Source organism: Mustela putorius, unplaced genomic scaffold (genome assembly GCF_011764305.1).
Source record: "Mustela putorius furo isolate JIRA1106 unplaced genomic scaffold, ASM1176430v1.1 tig00537281_pilon_pilon_pilon, whole genome shotgun sequence".
Lineage (NCBI taxonomy): Eukaryota > Metazoa > Chordata > Mammalia > Carnivora > Mustelidae > Mustela > Mustela putorius.
Window position 1 is genome coordinate 22,035 of NW_025422419.1, and position 24,473 is coordinate 46,507.

Genomic DNA, 24,473 nt, shown 5'->3' on the forward strand with positions numbered 1-24,473 from the left:
GCCCATTCTAGAGCGGACTGGACATAAACATGCTCGCACATCTACTTGTCGGCTGTGTTTTGTCAGCCGGTAGCAAGGTGACTCTTTAAGAGCTCTGAGAACCCAAACTTGTGGCCTCCCCGCAGCTGAGCCAAAGTGGAGCTGGGAGCGGCCCAGACGACCCGAGGCTGCCAGCTGACCACCTTCCTCCCTACTGATCGCTGGAGCCAAGCTCGGCGGGGGAGAAGCCACGCTCGCAGGTGGGTGCCAGGGCTAAGGGCAGAAGCCGGGTTCCCACAGAGGCCTCCTCGCCCAGGTGGCTGCAGGGGCGGCGCACGGGGACCGGAGGCCTGACACCGGGACGCGCCCCCCACTCTGGACAATCGGCCGCAGAAGTAAAGGGCCAGCATCCGGCCATGGCTGTGCTTCCCGCGGGACAATCTCGGGAGAAGGTCCTGGAAGAGGCTCGCAGGCCGATTTTCCGAGGGAAACGGCGAGGTGGGGAGGGAGCGCCCCTGACCCTCCCCGCCCTCCCCTCTCCCGCTCACCCAGCATCACCAGCGTCCGGGCTGCTCCGCAGAAACTTACGCGAGGTTGTAGTGTCGCCCTCTGCCGCATGGGGGCAGCATCACCTGCTGGCTCAGCGGCAGCGGTCCGCACCCCTCTCTTGGCGGAGGCAGGCGGAGGCGGGCCTGCGGCATCCTCTTTCATTGGCCGGGGCGTGGTCGCTGCCATGTTGGAGGAAGCAGTGCCTTCTGTGCGGTGGAAACGCCGTGGCTTCACCGGTAGCGTCGGGGAGCGCAGTCTCCTACCTTTTCTCCTCGCTCGAGTGTCGGTGCTGAGAGGCGGTGGCCGGCGGGATGGAGAGAAGTAGGATGAACCTGCCCAAGGGGCTGGACACGCTCTGCTTTGACAAGGACGAGTTCATGAAGGTGCACGCCTGGGCTCTGCTCCCCGGAGCCGGTCCGTGGGTGGCCTGCCCCCGTTGGCCCTCCAGGGCCTCTCGTCGGGCTTCTCCTGCCGGCTTCCTGGGGCGTCCCCGCCCCAGACGGGTCCTCGACAGGGACCTCACTGCACTTCACAGTGAGTCTCTTGGCCTCGGGTGGGCTAGGTGCAGCCTGGAGAAAGCACTCCTGTGAAATCGTGCACATTGAATGAAAACGCCTGAAAGTTCAGGGCAAGTGGTTTTGAGCTAAACGTAAAAGCCCTGGACCCGTAGGACCCGCCTCTGGTACCGTGCGGCACAGTCAGACCGCCGCTCCCCCAGCCTGACAGAAGCCTCCCAGTGCCTTGTGCCTAGAAGCTGAGCGACTGAGCGTTGAACACATCTCTGAACACACGTACTTACCAGGAATCGGGTCAAAAAGGCACTTAACCTAACGTTTATGCCTGACTTTCGTCTTAAGCTCCCGGAATGAGAAATCTGAAAGACTGTACTGTCGTTACTGGTTCTGGTCCAGTACTACAAAGCATACCAAGCTCCTTTTCTAAAGTTGCCCTACTTCTCTTGGTGAGGTCAGCCTGAAGCTGGCAGCAGATAACTGTAGGACATAAACTTACAGAATAGAAATTTAAACTGAAAAGACTTTACTGACAGGAAAGGTTCATCAGACATAGCCTTGAAAATGTCCCAAGGTTTGAATCAGAGCCAGGAGGAGCTTTATCTGTTTTCTGTATCCCTCTGGGTCTGTAGTTAAACTATCAAAACATATATGTTTAATTTCTAAGGATTGGGATTTAGTAGCTGGTTTCAGTGTTAAAAAGTTTTGGCTCTGTAGGTACCTAAAATTCTGAAAAGAGTTTGAATTTCTTACTTTTTTATGGCTTCAAGTCATAATATGTTTTTTTTCTTTTTTGGGTTAACCAGCTAGTTCCTTTTTGATACTTGCATTCAGATCACATCTCCCAAACTCTGGCTTTAAAAGTGCTTATGTCTGGATCCTCTGCAGTGTGGCCATATCATTTTAATATGTAGGGATGCCTAGACGAAGGTATATTGTACTCTTGTTCTTGTATGGTGATGTTAAGCCACTGTAATAAAAGGTGTAAATTGAATGGAGTGTCTGAAGGAGAGCACAGAGTGAATTCTCGGATCCAGAAACCTTTTGTTAATGAAGGACACGTGATGAGGAGAGAGGTCATTGGAAGAAGAAAAGGCACACACACAGACTTAAAGAATCTCAAAGCACGGAAGTCTCTTTAGCTTGTCTGTCTTTGGACTTCGTCAGGCTTTCTTTGGGCCTAACACTAGCATTTTCTCGCACTTCCTCGCCCCGCCATCTTTCTCACTCTGAGCTGACAGAATGCCTTTGGTCAAAGCAGCTTCGGAAAATAGAAATCTCAAAATAGCAGTTCTAAAGTAGGACTTAGAGGTAGGAAGAGAGCAAACTGGGAAAGTGGCTAGAATGCCAGCAATTCCATATTCTTTCAAGGCTCTGAAATTTCTGAATATAATGTACAATTTGTAGTGTTAATGAACGTGACCCCTTCATACATAGAAGGAAAATACATAGAACAGCTGTTCTGTGTAAAGTGGTATTGATCCTCTATGTGGGAGCTGGAGATAAAGGTTATATGCAATTTGTGTTTCCATCAGAGAGATGTTTTGTTAAGTTACAGTTCCGAGGCAGAAATGAGTGGAGAGCTTGCTGGCAGGGTTGTATTTCTACATAGGTGTCTTGTTTGGCACATTTTGGAATGAGACTGGGATGGTAAAGGGAGATGGGGTGGGGCTGTGGGTTGCACCTTGGACACTGCATACATTGAGGGGTCCACGTTGATGCAGTCTTCACGGTAGAGCTGCAGTCAGGTTTACAGCAGGAAGGTGCATGGTCATATCTGTTGAGTTCGAGCTGACTGGTGGCAGGAGACTACTTAAAAAGTCATGTTTATGAGATCTAATGAGAAATAGAAGGGGAAAGGTATGCAAAAGAGGTAGGTGATCAAAGTGCAGGAATGGCAGATGGGGAAGGGTCACCTGGGGCAAAGGCACTGGCAACATCATACTTTGTCGGCTTAGAAATACGAAAATCCTTTGGGTTGACAGCCAACTAAGAGATAAGCAGGACATAAGGTATTGGTAGTAGGGGGAGAAAGTGTCATAACAGATAAATTAGACCATTTACATGGGTGTGCTATTGACATCACATGTAGCCTTCCTCTTCCATCTCAACATATGACTTCATCTCCAGTTGTACAGAAAAATTAGCAGCCATCCCACGGGACCTCCTCCATCGTGCTGATCATGATCCCATTCTTGTATTTGTCCCCTTCTCCTCCTCACCTGGTACAGGGAGGGGCTCTCCTTCCTCCTCGGGTTCAGTCTTCACTCTGGCTTGGAGTCCATGCCCTCCTGCCCTTCCAGGAGCCTGCGAGGATCCTCTCCCCTGCACTCCTTCCCATCATGCGCTCCTGTTTGATCCTCTCCTGAAAGACCCGCGGATCCCCTTACCCAAGAATCCAACACTGCCACTGGATGCAATCAGCAAGAGGTTCTTTATTGTTACGCAGGCGCCTGCGGGTGGTCAGCGCGCGCCTGCGGGTGGTCAGCAGCTCCTGCTAGCTGAGCACACCCGGCTGGGGTGGTGCCGGGTTTTTATAGACAGGTACAAACAAGTTTTGGGTGGGGCGCAACTGATTGGTGGACAGTTTGAACTTTTGAAAAAGGCATACTTGGTGTTAGTGGAGTGGATCAGGGGACCCACATGTGAAAGCAGACAAAGCAATCTTACAGAAGCAGAACTGGCCAGTTAGCCCACGCATGCGAAGAGAGCGGCGGGAAGGGGAAGTTAGACCTTACTACTCAGCAGAAAGACATCCTGTCTACGTGACTATGTGGCCCCCTGCCTACATGACCATGCCCCTGCTATTAGGAGAGGGTATCTTGTTCAAACAGGAGTCAAGTGTCATGCCTTAGTAGCCAAGCTGTTACAGAAAGGCAAAAGAGCAGTTACATTGAATTCAACCCTGGGGGAAGGGTCTTTTCACTGCAAGGGGAGGAGGGGTACTCTTACAACAAAAGAGCAGTTAATTATTTAAAGACTGGGGGGGGGTCTTTCATTCATTCCCCCTTTTTCTTGATCATGGATAGAATCTTATATCCATTCGTCTTGTTCTTGCATGTCCTGCCCTTGCATTGAGCTAGTCCGGGGCTCTGTTTGCTTGAGGAGTTGGTATCGCTGTGTCAGTACCATAGTCTGAAAAACAGACAGGTGATCTTTAATGAACTGTACTAACCTGTTTAAGACACAAGGACCAAAAGTTAGAATTAATAACAGAATGATGAGAGGGCCCGTTATAGATGACAACAAAGTAGTAAGCCAAGGCAATCTGTTGAACCAGTTTTCGCAGTGGAGAAGGGTGAAGAGGGGGTGCAAGGCATCAGCCCCTTCTCCATCCTCAGCCAGCCTCCTGCTCCTTGATTCCCCCCTGAACAATCTTGACCCTGAAATCTTTAAGGTGGTTTGAAGGTGGAAGGTCTCATCTTCTGTAACTTCTTCCTGCTGAATAGGGGCGTAGAGCTGTCCCTACCTACTGGGGTCAATATTGATCAGTGGAGGAATGTATAGGGGAGTTAGGAAAGGCGGAGGCAGCCGAATCCAGCGCTGACAGCGAAGAGGCGTCCTCTCACGCGACAAGGATCGTCTGTCATGGTGAAGTCATTGCAGCAATGGAGTCTCGGCACCAAGTAGAGAAAACATTGAACAAAGCAACATATTAAGGTTAATAAGGCGATAATGAGAAGCCCGAAAAGGAGATTCGGCCATAGTCCTCCTTCAAACCAGGAACTTAACCATTCACTGAGAGAGAAGGATCTTGTAGGGCCTTAATCTGGGTATTCATATCCTTTATTAGTCCTGTGATACTTTTGTGATAGTCTGGAATGTACACACAACATTCTGTCTTGATAATTGCACATGTGCCACCCTGGGCTGCTGTCAGGACATCTAAGGCCATCCTTAGTATAGCGATAAGGAGGGTTTTGGAACTTAGGCCCATATTGGATTGGGGAGTTATGGATTGACAGCAATCCCCTTTCCTTCCAAATAGCTCCATGGGCATGTAGTACCAGGAAGGCATATTTGGAGTCAGTGTTAATGTTTTTAGGCTTTGGCAATTGCAAAGTGCTAGTGAGCACTTTGGCACACCTAGCTTTTTTTTTTTTTTTTTCTATGAAAACTACTGTCATCAGAAAACAAACTGTCATTCATATTTTTAACAGGGGCATCTTAAATCTGGCCAGATAGAGTAAGCAAGATCAATAACCTTTGAACATTTTTGCTCTATAGAGAAAGAAGTACAGTAGTCAGGTTCAGGCATACAGGTAACTAGGTTTAAAGTTTGACAAGTTTTTAAGTATTATTTCTGGCTTATCTGTTAGTGTAGCCCATATTTAATAAGTCGGCCTCCATCATCCATTGGTGGTCTTTGGCTTCTAAGACAAATCTGGACCTGATGTGAAGTTATTACAGTCAGGGACAGTTCCATAGTGAGGTTTGAGGCACTTTTATAGGAGGGCTGTTCCATGCTTAGCTAAAGCATCTATTTGCAATTGCACCTCAACAGAGGTGGCCTCTAGGATAAATATGACAAAGGGATGAAACCAAGAAGACGACCTTTGAGTGGTCCAGCCTTAACAATATCCTGATTACAGAGGATCACTGGCAAGTGAGAAAACTTGTCAAGAGATAAGGGGAGTCCCCCATGGATTATTCAATCCATTCATAAAAGAAAGTGGGGTCATCCACGGTGCCTCCAAGTCCATAGTTGATCCTATGGAGTGCAATAGGCTGGCTTTTAGGCAATTTCATTATCCCAGCCACACATAAGGGGTTAGTTAAGTTATACAATTGTAGGGGAATCAATCCCATTTTCCAGTTGTTTAATCATGTGCCGTGGGGTCTGCGAATATCCCCACAAAACAGTAAGATCAACTAAAGAAGCTATTGTACAACTTCTCTGAAGTTTACCTCAAATTGTTTAGCTTAGGTAAACATTTAAAGACAATCAAATCTAGAATTTAACATCCATAAAGGTGTGTTTACTAAAACAATTTTTCTCTCTAAAATAACCCTCATTTACAGAGATAGTGAAATCAGGACTAATTCACTTGTGAAACAAGTCCAGTTTTAACAAACTTGGCCCATTATTTACATAAGCTCAGCAAGAACAGTGACTGTGATCAATAGATCTTTTAGAAATCTGCTTTGCTGGAACTTTGTATAAGGAATCTCTAGGTTGAACTTTTAGTAGCCTCTCCGGGCCAGAAGCCAAGCCCTGTACTTGCCATGAGGCATGCCTGCAATACCTTTGGGCGAATTCCTCTTCCTGAGACTGCACCTACCAAGGGAGTGACATTCTTTACTCACCTGGTGGGGCTGCTGGGAACTCTGTAAGCAAGGTATCAGGCCAACAGTCCCAAGGGGCTTTATGGCTCCAGGTTTCATAAAGTCAACCTTAGTTCCTTTAAATTATCTGGTCATATCTGAGTTTATGCATATCTTTCTCAAATATGACATTCCAGTCAAAGCCTTGGTAAAATAACCAGTTTCCAATGGTGTCCTGTTACAAGGAGAACAGATTCTTATTGAACTTATGCAAATGACTGATTGCCATAGAAGAATGCTTACTGAGACCTTTTGGTTTCAGAGGGTTCATATAGAGAGAAAAGCTTGAATGCTTTGAGCACTTTTACAAATGAGCACTTATACATCCCTATAAGTTACAGATAACTTAAGAAAAAGTATCCCTAGTCTGGAAGAGCAAACATTAGAGAGAACCGGCAATGTTTAAAATAAGACAAAACATTAAGAGACACAACATTATAATCTTTTAGTTCATTTAGTCCCATGTTACTAAATCTGGTGAATGTGGCTTTAGTCAGTTCTGGAAATTCTTACCCATTTCAGTTTTAGGATTTTCAAGTATATCAAATATCTATATTTGTCCTGAAAGTCCTTTACAGGAATCCCCTTGAAGATAAAACTCATTTTACCAGAGAATTAAAACAATTATAAATTACAGAAACTCAGAATGGATATGGTTAAAGCTAAAGAGACATGGGAGTTTACAATTTAGCTGCAAGGAAATCAGGTTATTTCTGTGATACATAACATTTCCATAATTACAGTATCAAGCGATGATCTCTCAAAACATTAAAACTTTAGGAAGTGCGTAGAATCTCTAAAATAGTTATAGTATTTTCCCAAATGTAATCCAAGGTTTATCATTGGTTCAGTAGTACTTCATGAGCAACTTCACATACCAAGGAAAAGCCTGAGTTAAAGAGATTTACAATTTAAATCCTGTCAACATTTCCTAAAATCTTAGAAAGTTTTAAAGCACATGCCTAAATATAATTAGGGATGTTAAACACCTGATAAACAAAACATAGAAACTGGTTTTTCTGGGCAGGCAAAGAGAAAACCATTTACATTTTCTTAACAGCAGATCAATTGATCTAAGAAAACATTGTCCTTTTGAACAGAGACAATTTCAGTCTTGTACCAATGTACCTTTAAAACCCATTCATTCAATCTTAATCCATTCTTGACCATAGATAAAATTCCTTTTCTGAAGATTTCCCTTTCACAAACCTTCTACAACTTTCCTTTGCATTCAGGTTTGTCCCAAGCCATTTCCTTCTAAACAACCATCTCATTTAGGACAAAATTACCTTCCCTTACCTTCAACAAAATGTATTCCCATTCCTTAAGTCTTTCTTACATGTCATCTACTTTCCTAGAGTTTCCTTTTATTTCCATCAGTCTTAGTTACACTAAGTAGAACTTTGTATTCTTAGAAACACCTTTAGTTATTAACCAATTGTGAACTGTTACAACAGAATTCTTCAGGTGGCAATTTATGAATCAGTTAAGTGGCAAACAAGTTTACCAACAGATTTAAATACTCTTAGTTTCTTTGCAGTAAGAAGTCAAAAGCACAAACCTACATCCACTAATTAAAGACTTAGCATTTTATCCTGTTTGGTTAGGACCTAGATGTCTACAATTTAATTCCATTTGTCATCCAAGCAAAACTTTAAAACTTTCAGGTTACCAAAGACTTTGAAAGCTATTTCAGCAATTACCCATTAGAACTTTGAGACAGACAATTAACCATCAGTTTAGTCATTCCTTTGCTAACAAATTTTAACAAGTAACACAAGCTTATTTGATCTTCAGTAAACTTTGATAGATTACTGCTGTAACTTCAAAGACACATCTTATCTTAATTAAACCAACAATCTTAACTTAGTTCCAATACTGATTTACGTTCCACCTGGACCCACTCCACTTTGAATGTTTACCTGAGACATGCGTGGGAAGATCTGGAGTGGGGAGGTGTTAGGTCCAGGGGGTGTTGTTCTTGCTCCTTGACAGTGGAGAGAGAAGGAGCTGTGGTGCATGATCTAGAGGCCAGTCATGCAGGCTGCACACACGTTGGTACAGAAACACGTAAGGGGGAAACAGAAGAAACAAAGTGCTGCCAGGAGGCAGAGAAAGGATTCCCAGTTTTGGAGCTCCTAAGCCCCAACAGAGGAGCAGACACCATGCTTTCCCACCAGCAAGGGGGAAGGGGTTAAGCAGTCTAAGTCAGGCCAGAGAACACAAGGAAACTTCCCCGAAACAAAGAGAGTTTCGGCAGCTGCTTGGGAATATTCCTTATAGTCTCTGTCTCGAGTGAGACCAACCCCAGTTGGCTCCAGTTATACCCATTAACATGGGAAGTGAATGAGGGAGAAGCCCCATTTTAGACTCAAAGAAAAACACCAAGGACAACGAGTAGAACACACAAAACAATTAACAAAAAGGTCGCTGCGCGGTTTCGGTATGCTACCGAAAGCAAGGTTTCCACCGGCCCAGAGGAGCCTCGAGATCTCCCTGCGGTGGACAAATTCCGTCCAGGGCCAAGGGGTTCCTCTGGAACGGACAAACGGATATAACCCTCGGACAAATGAGGGGCTCCAAAAAATTGGGCCCCTCGACACCCTGGAGCGTCCCCCAGGGTTGGCAGGGGAGAAGTCCGAGCTCGTCAGCTCCTTCTCAAGCTGCCTACAAATACAATCCAACAACGCACGCTGTTGTACAAACACTATACCGCTACCCGCAGTATAGGTCAAACAGAGGCCTCTCAAGACTAGAGACAAACAAGAACACGAGACTGGATACAAACGAGAACATGAGACAGGAGACAAGAATGCTGGCCAGCTTACCTCCCGGTGGGAGTCAGTTGGATCCGTGGGCAGGAGTCCGATGATCTCGGTGGGACCTCCAAATGAAAGACCCGCGGATCCCCTTACCCAAGAATCCAACACTGCCACTGGATGCAATCAGCAAGAGGTTCTTTATTGTTACGCAGGCGCCTGCGGGTGGTCAGCGCGCGCCTGCGGGTGGTCAGCAGCTCCTGCTAGCTGAGCACACCCGGCTGGGGTGGTGCCGGGTTTTTATAGACAGGTACAAACAAGTTTTGGGTGGGGCGCAACTGATTGGTGGACAGTTTGAACTTTTGAAAAAGGCATACTTGGTGTTAGTGGAGTGGATCAGGGGACCCACATGTGAAAGCAGACAAAGCAATCTTACAGAAGCAGAACTGGCCAGTTAGCCCACGCATGCGAAGAGAGCAGCGGGAAGGGGAAGTTAGACCTTACTACTCAGCAGAAAGACATCCTGTCTACGTGACTATGTGGCCCCCTGCCTACATGACCATGCCCCTGCTATTAGGAGAGGGTATCTTGTTCAAACAGGAGTCAAGTGTCATGCCTTAGTAGCCAAGCTGTTACAGAAAGGCAAAAGAGCAGTTACATTGAATTCAACCCTGGGGGAAGGGTCTTTTCACTGCAAGGGGAGGAGGGGTACTCTTACACAACAAAAGAGAAGTTAATTATTTAAAGACTGGGGGGGGTCTTTCACTCCCACTTGACTGCCCCACCTCTAGGTATTGCCCTGTCACTGTCGCGCATCACAGCCAGTGCTCAGGGGTTGACTTGACTTTCAGGCCCTGTCGTTCCACTAAAGAGTTCTTACCAAAACTGTTTCTAAGTCAGCGCACCTGACCTTTCTCTGTCTCCTTACTCGACATCACAGTAGACCAAATGCTCTGCATTGCTTCCTGTCTTTCTTCTACCTCTCTGATGTGTCTCCTGTGCAAAGTCATGCTCCTGGTAGCCACTGAATGCTGATTATGGGCTCAGCCTCGTGTTCCTTTCTTTCCCTAGATGACCTTTTGTGCAGCTTCATGACCACCTATCAGCAGGTCAGGCAGATTCCTGTCTCTGGCTCACACGCCTCCTGAGCACCAGTTCTGTGTATCGGACTTGCTGACCTTTCTTCTCAGATGTGTCTGTGGCCCCTCAGACTCATCAGGTTCAAGACGGAATTCATGAGCACCTCCTCCACTGAAAACCACCTTTCTTATTCTATTGCCTCTCTCGGTAAACACTTCATCCGTTTAGCCTGGAGTCGGGAAACCAGAAGTCAACTCCTACTCTGTCACCTTTCCAAAATCTAGTCTGTCACACCAAGTCCTGTGGATTTCGCTTCCTAAACCTCTTGAGTCCATATACTTCTTTCCATCTCTTCTCGTACCTTTGCAGCGCGCCCTTGCCATCACACCGTAGAAGCTTCTCACCCAGTCTCCATGCGCCTTCCTTGTCTTTCTGGGCCCTGGTCTACACTGCAGGCAAGCCACTCTTGTCAGAATGCGGATGTGATCTTGTATGTACCAGGTGACTGGTCAGTCCACCAGCTCTTGAAAAACCATTTTCCCACGCACTCGAACGTATTTCAAAGAGAATCAGTCCCCCATGGGGTAGTTTTCCTTGGTAGACAGTTTCTTTCTGCGCTGAGCCAGTCTGCCTCCTTCGAACTTCTCTGTGTCAGTTCCTCTCTGGAACTGTGTGGCTTCGTTGGCACCCCGGGTAGGCACATGATGACCTTTTCCATGAGAAGTGAAGGCAGGAGCCCTCTGGACGGTGAATGTATGTACCCTCATGTTCCATAGGTAAAGGAACCGTGTGTGGGGGTGGGGGGGTAAGTCCTTGAGGCTCCTCCCTGTTCTAATTGGGTGAACTGGGAATTTTGAGACAGGCAGCAGGTCCTGTGTGTCCTTGTTTGCAAGGAGCATGCATTCTGATGGACAAAACGGAAAAGGGGAAGAATGAGCAGCTGCTCAGATCTGTTTGTACTGTGCTGGCTGATTAGCTGTGACCTGCAGATGTGGGTCCCATCCTCGGCTCTGCTCTCTGCCTGCTTATGTCTGACTTGGGGCAAATCACTCGCCTCCGGCCTTCTGTTTGCTTGTTAGTATAATGAGGTGGTGCTTATCTATGTGATCTTTGCCGGCTACTCTGAAAAGACTCTAGTCCATCCTGGCTTGCATATAAGGAAAATGAGGCCTGAGGTGTGATGACTTCCTTTAAAGCCACACAGCTAGTTGGGGCCAATCACAGGCCAGATCTCCTGACCCCCATGCATCAGTCCTTGGAAATCCTACTGTAATATGTTCCTTTCCAGAAGCCACAGGTGGGAACTGAGGGAAGTGGGACAATCAGAACATTAAGAATAGCGCAGAAGATGGCACAATGTCCGCATGCCTTTGCACCTGCATTTCACCAATAGGGCCACCTCTTACCTTAGAAGAAGTTCCCACAGGGCTGGTGATCTGGATGCCTGGCCTGGAGCTTAGCTACGGTAAATGGGACCAGAGGGAAGTGATGGCTGTTTGAGGTGGACTTTGTTGACGGTGGCTGGAGATAGCAGCTGACAGAGGAGGAAGAGTGAAGAGTGACAGATGGCAGATAGCCGCAGGCCTGCAGGTCAGCCACTGTTGCCCAGGGTCGCCCATCCCCAGGAGCTGTCTTCGTATCACAGGAGCTGAGTGCTTACCCTGTGGGTTCTTAGTTCGATGTCACGTCTTGATGACAAGATTCCATTCTCTTCCGCATCAGTTTGAGACAGACATCGTAATGAAATTCTAATAAGTCAAATATGGAATGTAAGCCTGGAACTCATTTTATAGAGAAATTTTCTTATGTGAACTACTTTCCCTGATGGTAGAGGAGTTGTGACGATGTAACATCAGATAAAGTTTATCTGATTGGCACTTGTAAGAAGGGTTCCCGGCAAAAAAGAACTGTTTTTTTGTTGTTTTTGTCCTCCCTTTTGATCTTTCCTTTCCATTCCTTTTTTTTTTTTTTTTGTCTTGTGAGCGGTCATCTGATTTATAAAAAGATGCAACAAAAAGTAAAATGGTACAAGATAATCAGTTTCAAAACATAAAAAAGTGAGTGTCTTTAGCCATAGCTCAGAACAGAGGAACTGGGTAAGGAAAATTGCTTATATGAACTGGCAACAGGAAAAGTTGGTAAAGGGGAGCTGAGGAACTCTATTAAGACATAGGAGTGAGGGGCTCCATCATCATCTGGCATTTGCTCAGTGTCGTCTATATGGTTAGAGATGTCCATGATGGGAACTCCAGCAATCTTCTGGGTCTGGGTCTGGGTTAGCTGATGCCACAGTATAACACTCTGAATTACTTCCATACTGAGCAGTCATCTGCATAGTTTGTCTTGTGTGTATGTGGTAATCATTTGAATCTTGGCTCTTTCGCAATCCTTAGAGCCTCTTGATATTTTCACCCCGGTTTCTCAGTTTCAGCCATTACACAGTCAGTTGTACAACTGGTACACTTGGCACACAGCCCGTCCATCATTGACTGGTCAAGTTTGGCCTAAATAGAAAAGTTGATAAAGTCGGTACCAACCAGGATGTGGTAAGTCAGCCCAGCTGTGTGTTTATATTGGAAAAAGCAGGAGGGATGTTGGGGGACTTCTCTTTCCTTGAGTGCATGGGATCCTTCTTTTCTTTCTTTTTAGGTTTTAATCTGTCCTTCTCTCAGAGAAGGATCTCAGAGCTAAGCATTCGCTTCCCGGTCACATACTTTCTTGCTTTCTCTTGCTTCCCCATGTTCACACCATGCCCATTTCTCCTTGCTTTTGATTTTCTAATTTACTCTTTGTAGTACCATAAAACTTATTTAAATAAAATGTTGGCCTACTAAGTTATTTATTATTAGTAAGTTCTTTGTTCAAAATTTGAGAGCAAGAAGTATTATGTAAATATATCTTTTTGTTATTTAACTAGTCTTACAACATTTAGCATCAAATTTATTGAAACATTTAAACAAATTAATCACAAACTGGGGCTTGGGATCTTTCTTTCTTTCTTTTTTTTTTTTTTAAGTAATCTCTATACCCAACATGGGACTTGAACTCACAACCCTGAGATCAAGACCTGCACGCTCCAGTGACTGAATGAGCCAGGTGCCCTTTGGGCTTTTTGTTTTTAAGTTCCTCAGGTGAGGGGCTGCCTTAGTGGCTCAGAGGGTTAAGCTTCTGTCTTCAGCTCAGGTCATGGTCTCAGGGTCCTGGGATCGAGCCCTGCATGGGACACTCTGCTCCGCATGGAGCATGATTCCCTCCCTCACTGCCTACTTGTGATCTCTCTGTGTCAAATAAATAAATAAAATCTTAAAAAAAAAAGTTCCTTAATTGATTCTAATGTGTGACCAGTGTTGAGAACTCTAGCACTGGATAATTCCTTTAAATAGCTCAAGAAATTAATTTTGAAAAGCGAACTAAAAGCCTACATAGATTATGATTGGTGTTAAATTGAGGGGAAAAAGAGATAAAGAGAAGACATCAGCTGGAACAGAGTGTAATTAGGTACTCAAATATTTGTTAGATGGATAAATACATTTACGGAATGTAGGGTTTTTTTTTTTGTCTCTTCATAAATATGTCAAATGGGTATATAAATTCAACAAAGGAGTTTGATATAAAATTGATTAAAATGTTAGAACAGAAGTTTTTTAGAATTTCAGTGTTACTATTTCATGATGCTTTAAGATGATCTCTCTGTAGATGGTGGGAAGATCTTGTTAGCATATGTTTTTAATTTCTCAAGCTTGAATAATTTAGTCACCGAACAAAGATTTAGAATGAGTTTTGGAAGACACAAGTCCTAGATTATGTCCCCACCTAGCTGGGTCAGAGATTTGAGAGCAGGCGCTGGAGGGAAGAGCTCCAAGGACATTTTTGTATACATGCTGATACCTTGGGCGGGAACACTCTTCCCACACTTCCTGTGGCTATCTCCTTTGTGTCTTTTGGATTCAACTCATTGTTCTATATTTCCTGGTTCATCCAAGTTAAAATACATCCCATTTGTCACTCAGACCTTTACTGTGTCCTGTTTTCTTTTTAGCTGTGATCACTATTCATTAATCACTATTTGATCACTGTTCATTAATATAATGTTTGTTTACATATTTATTTTCTCATTTCTGCATTAGAATATCTGCTCCTTAAAAGCAGAGACCTTGTCTTTTCTTTTCATGACTGTGTCCCCAGGTCTTAGAGCAGAGCTGGAGTTGCATGATAAATATTTGAGGAATATTTATGGGATATACAGGGACATTTATTCATCTCTGTTGTCCATTGTTTTTCAAGAATGGTTGGAAACACACACATACGTGAGCTCACACTAACTTTCTATGTCTTTCAACCCCTATGTAGTGTGCAGATTAGTGCTTAACTATTTTGGTTTTTTGTCTCGATGAAATGGGACATGTTTCAGGGCAGAGCTCATACATTTCATATGCCCTCTTAGTACTTCTCATAATTAGAGAGTGATGGTTCTGGGGGATTCTGCTTCTCGTGGAGATAGTATATAGTGATTTTATAAGTCCATGTATCTGGGAAGGAGTATTTTACTTCTTGGCAGCTTAGAGAACTTCAATCTTTCCAAATTCCATGTAATTTTCATAGCATTAAAGCTACTAATTTCAGATTATTGGTAAGTTTTAAATGATCAATTCCCAGGTTACTTTGAATTAGTCTTTGTTTGCCATCCCTGATTGCAGCTAGTTAGTAAAGTAGCTACACTTTTAAACTCTACTTGGTTTTAATTTTGAGTGATGTCACTGCTTCTCTGATGGTTAATGGTTCTTAATTACCTGCAGCTTGTCTGGTTTGCTCATTTATTTTCCTGTGTTCCAACACCTCTTGTGATCTCCCAACTTCTGGCCTTTTGGGGGATTTGTACTTGAACTGGGTTCAGATAGGAAATACCCCTGAGTACAAAGAGAAGATATTTTTCTTCTAACTTCACTATCTCCTATTATTAATGCATTACATTGTTGTGGTACATGTGTTACAACTGATGAACCAGCATTGATACAGTATTAATTAAAATCCATGGTTTACATTAGGGTTCACTCCTCTGTCTATAGTTCTGTGGGTTTTGACAAATGTATAATGTTATTTACCTACTGTTGGTATCTTACAGCCTAGTTTCATTGCCTTGAAAACCCCTGTACCTCATCTATTTGTTTCTTCTCCTCTCTCTGCACCCTCCTCGCTCACCCCTCAGCCCGGGATCTTTTGACTGTCTAGAGTTTTACCTTTTCAGAGGCACCTGGCTGGCTTAGTTGCTAGGGCATCTGACTCTTGATCTCGGGGTTGTGAGTTCTAACCACCACATTGGGTATAGAGATGACCTAAAAAATAAATAAAAATTAAAATTAAAATGTTGGTTAATTTTTACCTTTTCCAGAATGCCATAGATTTGGAATCATATAGTATTTAGCCTTTGAGACTGGTCTTTCTCTTAGCAATATGCATTTAAGGTTCTTCGAAGTCTTGTGGCTAAATAATTCATCTTTTAATTGTCAAATAATCCGTTGTATGGGGTGTGGCACAGTGTACCTGTTCACCTACTGAAGGAGATTGGATTGCTTCCAAGTTTTGGCACTTCAGAGAATAAAGCTGCTGTAAACATCCGTGTGCAGGTTTTTTTGTGTGGACACTACTAGTTTTAAGCTCTTTTGGGTAAATACAAAGGAGCACAATTACTGATCTTATAGTGAGAATGTGTTTAGTTCTGTGAGAAACTGCCAAGCTGTCTCACACAGTGCCTCCCATTTTGCATTCTGACCAAACAGTGAATGAGAGTTCGGTTGTCCCACATCCTTGCTAGCATTTGGTATTACTAGTGCTTTATATTTTTTATATTCTACGTGATATGTAATAGTACCTTGTTTAAATTTGCAATTTCTTAATGACATACAAAGTTGAGCATCTTTTCAGATCCTTTTTTTTTTCTTTTTTAAAGATTCTATTTATTTATTAACAGCACAAGCACATGGAGAGGTAGCAGCAGGCAGCGGGAGAGGGAAAAAAGCAGGCTCCTCGCTGAGCCGGGGGCCCAGTGTGGGGTTCAGTTCCAGGACCTGATCTAAAGGCAGATGCTTAACTGACTGGGTTTCCCAGCCACCGCTCTTTTCACATTTTTAAATTAGGTTTGATTTCTTGTTGCTACTAAGGCATCTTTATATTATATTTCTTATTTTAAGTCCTTTACCATGGATGTGTTTTGCAGATATTTTCTCTACTCCGTGACTGGTCTTTTCATTCTCTCTCTCTTTTTTTTTTTTTTTTAAGATTTTATTTATTTATTTGTCAGAGAGAGAGCGAGCAAGAGTGAACACAGGCAGACAGAGTGGAAGGCAGAGTCAGAGGGTGAAGCTGGCTCCCTGGGGGACAAGGATCCTGATGTGGGACTCGATCCCAGGACGCTGGGATCATGACCTGAGCCGAAGGCAGCTGCTTAACCAACTGAGCCACCCACGCGTCCCGTCTTTTCATTCTCTTAACAGTGTCTTTTACAGAGAAGTTTAATTTTTAACAAAGTCCCTCTCATCAATTTTTTTCTTTCGTAGATCATGCTTTTGGTTTTATATCTGAAAAGTCATTGCCAAATCCAAGGATCCCTACATTTTTTCTTATGTCATCTTTAAGAAGTTTTGCATTTTACGTTTAGGTTTTGTGAAAGGTGTGAAAAGTTTGTTTTTATTCTTTTCATTTGTTTGTTTTTTCTTATCAATGTCCCATTGTTCGGTTCCATTTGTTGAAGACTGTCCTTGCCATTGAGTTGCCTTTGCCTGTGTGTGTGGATGTTTTTCTGGGCTCTCCACTCTGTTCCAAGCACCTGTCTCTTTTGCCAGGCACCTTCTGTCTTAATCACTATAGCTTTAATAGTAAGTCTTGAGATTGGGTGGTGGCAATCCTCCCAATTTCGTTTTTTTTTTTTTTTTTCCCCGCTCTTTAATATTTTTGTTGACTACTCTGGGACTCTTGGTTTTCCAGTTTTCCATCCAAATTTTAGAGTCAACATGTTGGTATCCACAGAATAACTTCCTGGCATTTTGATTGGGATAGCATTGAGTCTGTCGATCAGTTTGGGAAGAACTGACCTCTTAACAGTATTGAGTGTTCTTACCCAAATTATGGACTTTCTTTCCACACTTCACATCTTACCTTGCTTGTTATATTTCATCAGAATTTTATACTTTTTCTCATATAGATCTTGTGCATATTTCGTTAGATTTGCACCTAAGTATTAATTTTTTTTGGTATGCTAATGTAAATGGTCTTGTGTTTTTAACTTCAAATTCCACTTGTACATTGCTGGTATATACGAAAGCAATTGACTTTTAAATTTTTTAATTAAAATTCAATCTCGTTAACATATAGTGTACTTTTAGTTTCATGGTTAGAATTTCGTGATTCATTGGTTGCATACAACACCCAGAGCTCATCCCAACAAGTGCCCCCCTTAATACCCCTCACCCAGTTACCCCAACTTTCCCCTCTCCAGTAACCCTCAGTTTGTTTCCTGTAGTTAAGTCTCTTGTGATTTGCCTCCCTGTCTGTTTCTATTTTTCCTTCCCTTCTCCTATATTCATCTGTTGTTTCTTAAGTTCCACATGTGACTGAAAATATATGGTATTTGTCTTCCTCTAGTTCCATCCATGTCCTTGCAAATGGCAAGATTTTGTTCTTTTTGATGGCTGAGTAATGTGTGTGTGTGTGTGTGTGAGTCTGTGTGTGTGTGTGTGTGTATACCACATCTTCTTTATCCATTCATCTGTTGATGGACATCTGGGCTCTTTCAATAGTTTGACTATAAACATTGGGGTGCTTTTGCCCCTTCAAATCACTTTGTGTACTTTGGATAAACATCTAATAGGGCAATTGCTAAGTCGTTGGGTTGTTACATTTTTAACTTTTTGAGGAGCCTCCATACTGTTTTCCAGAGTTGCATTCCCACCAACAGGGTAGGAGGATTCCCCTTTCTCCATATCCTCGCCAACATCTGTTGTTTTCTGACTTGTTAATTTTAGCCATTTTGACTGATGTAAGGTGGTGTCTCATTGTGGTTTTGATTTGTATTTCCCTGATGCTGAGTGATGTGGAGCTCTTTTTCATGTGTCTGTTGGCCATTTGGATGTCTTCTTTGGTCTGTTCATGTCCTTCTGTCCATTTCTTGACTGGATTTTTTTTGTTTGTTTTTTGGATGTTGAGTTTGATAAATTCTTTATAAATTTTGAATACTGGCCCTTTGTCTGATACATCATTGGAAAGCAATTGACTTCTGTATTTTAACTGTGTATTGTGCAGACTTGCTATAATCACTTGACTAGTTTCAGGAGGGTGTGGGGTGTGAAGTCTTTGTATTTTCTGTAGACAGTCATGTCATCTGTGAACAAAGTTTTATTCTTTCCCAGGTTGTATACCTTTTGTTTCCTTTTCTTACCTTATTTCATTAGTTTGACCTTCCAGTATAGTATTGAATAGTAGTAGTAGGAGGGACATCCTTGCCTTGATTCCCTGTCTTCTATTTTCTCAGTATTAATATCATGTTAGCTGTGGATTTTTGGAGATATTCTTTATCTAGTTGAGGAAGTCCTCCTATTCCTAGTTTCCTGAGGGTTAATAATGAAGAGGTGTGGATTTTGTTAAATGTTTTTTTTCCTCCCTTCATTGATATGGTCATGTGATTTTTTTTTCTGTTGATATGATGGATCACATTGATTTTCTAATGTTGCATACCTGGAATAAATCCTACATGAACCTGGTGTATAATTTTTTAATATAGTGTTTGCTTTTATTTGCTAATTTTTGTTGAAGATTTTTGTGTCTGTGTTCATGAGAGAAACTAGTTTGTAGTTTCTTTTCTTGTAGTATTGGTTTTGGTGTTAGGGTAATAATGATCTCCTAGAATGATTTAGGAAGTATTCCTTCTAGTTTTACTTTCTGGAAGAGATTTTAGAGAATTGTGTAGTATTCCATAAATGTTTGGTTGAATTTACAGTGATTGGGATTGTTAGCAGTAGCCCTCACTTCTTTCATCTGATATTAGTAATTTACGTCTTCTACCTTTTTTTCTTTGTTTGCCTGGCTAAGGGTGTATCTGTTTTATTGATGTTTTCAAAGAAACAGACTTGGGGTTTATTGATTAAAAAAAAAAAAAAATCCTGGTTTTAATTACATTGATTTCTGCTCTAATAAAAATTTTTTTTTTTTCTGCTCTATTTTTTATTTTTTTCCTTTAGGGTTTTTGTTTTAAATGATTTTATTTGACACAGAGAGAGTCAGTGAGAGAGGGAATACAGGCAGGAGGAATGGGAGTCGGAGAAGCAGCCTCCCTGAGCAGGAAGCTCTGATGCAGGGCGCTGTCCCAGGACCCTAGGACCATGTCCTGAGCCAAAGGCAGATGATTAACCAACTGAACCACCCAGGAGCCCCTCCTTACTTTAGATTTGATTTTGTTGTTGTTGCCTAAAATGTAAGCTAAGATTATTGACTTTAATCTTTTTTTTTCTAATATTTGCATTCAGTACTGTATTTTCCCTTTAAGCAGCATTCCACACATTTGGCTACATTGTATTTTATTGAGACTGGTCTCCTGTCATTTAGAAGTGTGTCATTTAATCTCCATGTATTTTGGACTTCTTCAGCTATCTTATGTTACTGATTTTTAATTCCATTGCAGTCTGTGAACATACTTGGTATAATTTTTATTTTTAAAAATTTGTTGTGTTTTGTGGCCCAGAATTATTCTGTCTTGATGAGTGTTCCATGTGTGCTTAAGAAGAATGTGTGTTGCACTATTACTGGGCAAAATTGTCTGTGTACATCTGTTGTACAGTAATTGATGGTGGTGTTAAGTGTGCCATGTCTGGACTGAATGTCTACAGCTGTCAGATCCTTGTTGCCCTGCTGCTGGATCGGCCCATTAATGATGGAGAAGTGTTGACGTCACCAGCTGTGATAATGGAATTGTATATTTCTCCCTGCAGTTCTGTTAGGTTGTGTCTCACCTGTGTTGATCAGGCACACATACGTTAAGGATAATTGTGTCTTCTTGGTCAGTCGATTTCTTTATCATTATGTAATGCTGCGCTTTATGCCTGATAATTTTCCTTCTCTGAAATCTGCTTTGTCTGAAATTCATGTAGCTACGCCATTGATCCTGTGATTAGTGTTACTTTGGATTTTTTTTAATGTATCCTAGCATTTAACCTGTTGATATTTAAGTTGTTTCATTTTTCATCAAAATATAATTCACAAAGCATAATAGTTGCCATTTTAAAGTGTACTCTTCTCTGGTTTTTAGTATATTTACTGTGTATATGGTACATACGTCACTTCCAGAATGGTTCCATCACCCGAAAAATAAACCTCTTAGTTCCAATTCTCCCCTCCCCTTATTCCCTGGCAATCATGAATCTACTTTCTGTTTTTATGGATTTGCCTTTTCTGGAACATCTCATATCAGTGGAATTGTATAACACGTGACCTTTTGTGTCTGGCTTCCTTTAACCTGAGAGTAGAATGTTTTCAGACTTCAATCGTGTTGTAGCATGTAACAGTTTATTCCTTTTTATGGTTGTGTAAGAGGCTCTTCCACATTTTATGTATCCATTCATCATTGATGGACGTTGGGTATATACTCTTTTGGCTGTTACGAGCAGCACTGCTGTGAACATTCATGTACAGGTTGTGGCAGGAACATCTGTTGTCAGTTCTGTCGGTGTCATACCCCTAGACGTAGAACTTCTGGGTAATTGTACGTGTGTAACTTCTTGAGGAACTACCGAGCTGTTTGCTGCCTTAGCCACACTATGTTTTACATTCTCACCGACAATACAGGAGGGTTCCAGCTTCTCCGCCTTCTTGCCAGCACTTTTCTTCTTCTTTTTTTTTTCTTTTTCTTTTTCTTATTTTACCATAGTTGTCCTAGTGGGTGTGACGTGGCATCTGCATGTGCTTTTGATTCGCATTTCCCCAATGACTAAGGATGTCGAACATCCCGACATGTGCTCTTGACCGTCTGTGTATCATCTTTGGAGAAATGTCTATTCAAAAGTCTTTGGCTTGTTTTTAAATTAGGTTATTTGTTTTTTTGTTGTTGAGTTCTAAGAGTATATTTGCATATTCTGGTTATTAGGTCCTTGTCAGACAAATGATTTGCAGATACTCTCTCCCATTCTGTGGGTTGTCTTTTCACGTTCTCCGTAGTGTCCTTTGACACACGAAAGTTTTTATTTTGATCAAGTTCAGCTTATCTAATATTTCTTATTGCTTTGTGTATCATGTCTAAGAAAGCTTTTCCCGATCCAAAGTCATACAGATTTTTTCACCTGTTTTTTCTCTGAGTGTTACAGTTTTTGACTCTTACATTTAAATCTTTGATCCATTTTGAGTTTATTTTTTGTGTATGTGTGACGTTGCTGTTCCAAGTTCATTCTTTTGCATGTAGATATTCACTTGTCCCAGTAGTAGGCACTCGAAAAGACTGTTTTTTCCCCCCCCCATTAAATGGTCTTGGCATCCTTGTGAAAAATCAGTTGACCATAAATGTATGGGTTGTAAATACTTTTTTTTTGAATACTTGGGAAATCTACACTATAAAGTAAAACCATTCCTAAAGTAGTAAAACCATTCTTGGTTAAGTGAAATGGGTCTCTATTATGGCACTGTGAGTTTGGGTTTGCTTTTCACAGCAAACGCTGCCTAACCCAGTATTCACAGATGTTCCGAGTTATTTAATCATGTGTTATGCAACTTTTGTTTATCTGAGAACAAATGCATAAATGGTAAGTTGAGTACTAATATTACCTAATAGCATTTGTTCACTGAGGCTAAGTTATATGATTTATTTATTTATTTATTTATTTAAGATTTTATTTGAGAGTGAGAGAGTGCAGGAGCAGGAGGAAGGGACAGAGGGAGAAGCAGGCTCCTTGCTCAGCAGAGCGCCTGATGTGGAACTCAAACCCAAGAGACTGGGATCATGACTTGAGACAAAGGCAGATGCTTAACCACCTGAGCCACATAGGCACCCCAGTTATACAATTTAGAATGCCATCATGAAGTTCAAGAACTTCAACAATGTGTAACTGAGGCAGGGAAAGTGATCGACCTAAAAGTATACAGTTGGTGAGTAGGATGGCTAGGATTATGAACCGAGACCCCCTCCCGTGATGTACTACATAACTATGATGTAAGGTCTGAGATGGTCTCAGGAGAGAAAGGTCCAGGCTAATTTGGTCACCAGTGTAAGAAGCAGGTGGCTTTCTGTAGATGACTGTGAAATTACGGTTTGGTATGAAGTCCTTCTCTCCGACACTAGCAGGGTCAGTCTTTGGTTGATTAACTAAAAAAGTCAGTTTTAAACAAGTACTCTTAGGGAATGGTACATACAGTTTTTAGCATTTTAATTGGAAAAAATATATGTACATTTATTCTCCATTGAAAAACAGTGCCAGGTCTTTTCTCTGGAAACTGGCCTGCAGATTAGATTTCTGAGTTATCACAGCACTTGGGTCGCTCAATAGGTTAGGCATCTACCTTCGGTTCAGGTCATGACCTCGGGGTCCTGGGATGGAGTCCCGCATTGGACTCCCTGTTCAGCAGGGAATCTCCTTCTCCCATTGCCCCTTTCCCTGCTCATACTGTCTGTCTGTGTCTCAAGTAAATAAAAAGAATCTTTAAAAAAAGCTTTCTATGTTGTCTTTTTTTGCATTCAGTTTCAGTTTCTTTAACTGAATTGAGTGACAATCCTGTGATCACTCCCTCCCTGCCTGGTACTTGGTCATATCACCCATACCTAACTTAGCAAAAATTTTCTTATTGATTTCTTTGTATCAAATCTTTCCAAAGTAGCTGCGTTAGTTTTCAAAAGAACAGTGATTTTTTTTTTGCAGTCATATTTTGTTGGTTTACATAGTGTTTAATGAAAAGTAAGTGTAGGTGTCCTTAACTAGTTTGGGAATCATCACATTTGATTCTTGCTGACTAAACAGGTCATGGAGTAGCAGAGTCACAGGGGAAGTAGATAGTAATTTATTGCCTCTAAGCATATAAGCCTACCCGGGTATCACAGAATTGTAAAGGGGAAACACAGGATAGCTAATCCTGTGAGACCAATACTTGGAAATAGGTTATGAAAGATTTGGAACATCTGTTCAATGGGACACTCAGCATGCACATAAAATATTAATAGAAATGTATGTGTTTTATGTAAAGACATTCAAGTTATATTTTTTTAGATGGGATTTTTTTTTAATAGAATGGGTTTTTATTTTTTATTTTTTTATTCTTTTTTAAGATTTTATTTATTTATTTGACAGAGAGGTCACAAGGAGGCAGAGAGACAGGCAGAGAGAGGGGGGAAAGTAGGCTCCCAGCTGAGCAGAGAGCCTGATGTGAGGCTTGATCTCAGGACCCTGAGATATGACCTGAGCCGAAGGCAGAGGCTTAACCCACTGAGCCACCCAGGTGCCCCTAGATGGGAAATAGTTTAGAAGAGCATGAATATTTGTGTGTGTGTGTGTGTGTGTGTGTGTGTGTACACATATGTGTGTGTACACAAATACATAGAGAAGGTCTGGGGTTTCCATTCAAGATGGTGGCATAGGAGGATCTTGAACTCATCTCTTCAATGAAATACACACTGAATCTATAGCTCCATATGGAAAATTTTCCTGTGGAAAAAACCCTACAACTAGCTGAGTGACTCCTACACATTAGGTGAGTAAGGAAAAAAACCTATGTTGAAGTAAGAATCAGTCTTGCCATAAACCCCACCCCTGGTACAGCGACCTGGGATTGGGAAGGTACTCAAAACCCCAGGCTTCTCCCTGAGGAGCAAAGGGTTTGAGCCCCACTTCTGGCACCCCAACTTCCAAGACGTACATCTAAGAGACAAGACCCCAAAACATCCAGCTTTGAAAGCCATCAGAGCTTGCACCCATGAGACCCACAAGGCTATAGCAAACTGAGAAACAGTTCTTAAAGCAGTCGCCCGCGAATAGACTGACCCATCCTGGAACTCAGCACAGAAGCAGCAGACTGAAATGGGTTCAGATTTCTGTGAAAGAGGCTCATTTGCTTATCTTAAAGCCCTGAGGGGCAGGCATCTAATTTAACCTGGATCTGGGAGCCTAGTAAGGTATTCTCCAAAGATGGAGCTGATGGGTACCATCTTTGCGCTGTCCCTCTACCTCGCTTCTGCTTTCTGGTATCTCCTGGAAAGGAGCTTGAATGCTCGTATGATGCCCCGAGGTTTGCAGTTGCTACCCAGGGT

The 24,473-nt window shown here is 42.4% G+C and overlaps 1 long non-coding RNA gene across 3 annotated transcripts in view; it reads left to right on the forward strand.

The window, feature by feature from the left end:
• The first annotated feature begins 713 nt into the window (after nucleotides 1-713).
• LOC101677601 overlaps nucleotides 714-24,473 on the forward strand; it is a 38,668-nt gene continuing 14,908 nt past the window's right edge. For all 3 annotated transcript variants that reach the window (XR_006604854.1, XR_006604853.1, XR_006604851.1), the window contains exon 1: nucleotides 714-911. This is a non-coding gene — a long non-coding RNA (conserved oligomeric Golgi complex subunit 2). The remainder of the gene's footprint in view (nucleotides 912-24,473) is intronic.